Below are 2,982 nucleotides of genomic sequence, written 5' to 3' on the forward strand. Positions count from 1 at the left end.
GGCTATAACATGTTTGTAAATGAGGGGGATTAACTCACTAGGAGTTGTGGAGGTAGTTATTAGAACATGATGTCTCTAGGAACAAAATATACCAGCAGCCAGTAAAGTTGCCTCGTAACATTTATTACAATGAAATAAAAAAATAAAAAATAAAAAAAAACAAGAAACAAAAAGCAAGAATGGAAGAGCAGGAGGCTGAGGTTGGTCATCCCATTAAAAAGTCATAATCCAGGACACCTGGGTGGCTCAGTGGTTGAGCATCTGTCTTTGGCTCACGGCTTGATCTTGGGGTCCTGGGATCGAGTCCCACATCGGGCTCCCTGCATGAAGCCTGCTTCCCCCCTGCCTGTGCCTCTGCCTCTCTCTGTGTGTCTCATGAATAAATAAATAAATAAATAAATCTTAAAAAAAAAAAAAAAGTCATGATCCCTTTTTGTGTTTCCAGGTTCCAGCCAAGTTTTCAGATCTGGAACTCAAGCACTGAAGAAGTGAAAGGTCCCTAAGAGGAAATACTTCAACACCACAGGCTGAGATGCTATTGCTAGTGTTTCCACAAAGTAATCTGTAAGCATTTGCTTGGGTGATTTCAAACTGCAGAAAGGAGAGTGACCAAGTATGTTGAAGAGTGTTGGACACAGGATCTGAGCAGACATGATGCACAGAATGTCACCAAAATGTCATCATGGACCTTTCCTTGTAAGACTTGGGGCATTTGAGGCCAGGGGATAAGTAGAGTCCTGGCTAAAGTCTGGATCACAGTCCCTGATTGTACAATGGGAATCAATATGCTTGGTAGTTGGAGTAACCCCAGTACCAAGTTCCTTGCCTGTGAAGTAAAACATCATAGAAGGGAAAGCCAAATGGAAACCTCTGAATCCAGAATTTCTTTCCCCAGTTAGAGAGTTAATCAAAAACAATACTGGACCCCAGGAGGATGCCAGAGATCAATGCCTACATTAAAAATCTAAAAGAGGCAGGGATGGTGGTTCCTATCATATTTCCCTTTAATTCCAGTCTGGCTTCTGCAGAAACCAGAGAAATCCCAGAGAACGGCTTAGAGACTATTGAGGATTTGACCCATGTAGCCCCAGTTGCATTTGTGAATGACTGGTTATTTCGACTGGGCCGGCGGTCCATTCTTAGGAGGATAGATGACCTATGTGAGATGTGGGTTTGCCTTTACTGCCCACAGAGCTTCAGCCAGCATCATTACATGGAGGCTTTTAAAATGCTTGATCCATAGACATGGGATCCCACACAGCATAGCATCAGACTTGGGGACCCACTTCACAGTGACAAAGTTGTAGCAGAAGACCTCTGATTATGGGGTTCACTGGTTGTAGCACATAGCACAACATCTGGAGGCAGCTGACCTTTAGAATGCTGGAAAGGCCTACTACAGGCATCTTAATTGCCAGGTTGAAGGAATAGTAAGAGAGGATGGGGTGTTGTCTTTTAGAAGACAGTGTGTTTATTAAATCAGATACCACTAATGTGCTACTCCCTCTCCATTTGCAAGGGTACCAGAGGTAGACATGAACGGCTCTGCCTACTATCCCTTCCAGTGACTCACAGGGAAATGTCTTTCTCCTCTCAGCCACTTTGGGTTCAGTGTGGTTAGAAGTCCTGGTGCCCTAAGGATCTGCTCTCTCTAGGGGACACAGCAACGAGGCCACGGAATTATGAGTTATGGCTGCCATGGGGCACTTTGGACTTCTGTGCTCACGGACAAGCAGGCAAATAGAGGAGCAAGCATTTTGGTCTCACTCACTGATCCTGGTCCGCAGGAAGAGTAGGACTGCCCTTACACGATGGCGGTGATGATGGGATCCACCTTCAGGTACTTCCTTGCCCTGCTGTACCTGGGAGCAGACGAGTGCACCAATCCTAAACTGAGGAACGTGCGACTCTGAAGTGACCGGGTGGGCTCCTGTATGAGTGAAGGTGTGGGTCATACCCTCAGAGAAGCCACTAGGTCTGCTCAGGGGGAAGGGGATTTAGAACAGAGTGGAGGAGGGGGAGATGACCACCACTTGTGCCCTGAGATGGATTAGCTGTTATTGGGGTCATAGTCCCTGCCACTAACCTCCCTTTTCTGAGTTTCAGGAAGAGGAGCCCATGTAAAATGACAGGGAAGCTGCTCCCCAAGCCTGTGTAGAGAAGGAGATCTGCACAGAAGGAGGCACCTCGCTGACCTTCAGGGCATATACGTGAAGGAAGGCCCAAGCTGCTGTACTTACCAGCCATCACTACATCCGGCCATGCCTTCTCTGGGCTGACCCTCGCTGAGCAAGGGAGGGAGACGAAGAGCTCTCTGGTGGCAGTCTCTGGACTCAAGGATTCCCCAGCAGCTTCATCAACCCTGCCAAAGACTTCAGGGCACTCTAGGGAGCTCCCACCAAGCCTCTCTCTCTCTCTCCTTACTTGAGGTTAGGTCTACACTGACATCTGATGACGCTCCATTCTTCCCTGGCCTTCTGCGTATTTCCTTCCCCCTGGGCATTTCCCTTTATAAAGTCCTTGCATGTTTAGTCTCATCTTGGTGCTTGGCATCTGTTTCGGGGAACACCCAGACTTACAGTGGGCTGTGACTTTGTTCTGCCGGACAGTTAGCTCATCGTGAATCAGCTGGGTGCTTCTGAGGCATGTCTGGAGGCTTCGGGTAGGCCAGATCTAACACAGCTTCTCCCCAAGGCTTAATTCAGCCTGAAAGCTAAGGGGTTTCCCTTTGGGGTTTTTTGACACAATGCCCCAAAGTTCACCAAGGACTCTCCAGTTTGGCTGGTCGGAACACAGGTATCTCCCCACCTTTCATGAGCTCTGGAATTGTTCATCTTTGAGCCTCCTGATTGTTCTTTGCCTGGCTTTGTGGCATTTTATTCTATGAATGTACAGCTAAGGATGCAACAGTTGGCTCAAGGGACCCCTGTGCAAGTTTCTCTTGCAGAGCTCCCTCCTATCTGAGACTCTGGTCGTGCGAAG

The 2,982-nt window shown here is 47.9% G+C and overlaps 1 long non-coding RNA gene across 1 annotated transcript; it reads left to right on the forward strand.

Moving 5' to 3' along the window:
• The first annotated feature begins 451 nt into the window (after positions 1–451).
• On the forward strand, positions 452–2,516 carry LOC118350281 (uncharacterized). Its single transcript, XR_004803760.2, has 3 exons — positions 452–696; positions 1,656–1,840; positions 2,107–2,516. It is a non-coding gene; the product is annotated as an uncharacterized LOC118350281 (long non-coding RNA).
• Positions 2,517–2,982: the final 466 nt, after the last annotated feature.

The sequence above is a fragment of the Canis lupus genome, chromosome 11, assembly GCF_003254725.2.
Source record: "Canis lupus dingo isolate Sandy chromosome 11, ASM325472v2, whole genome shotgun sequence".
Taxonomy (NCBI): Eukaryota; Metazoa; Chordata; class Mammalia; order Carnivora; family Canidae; genus Canis; species Canis lupus.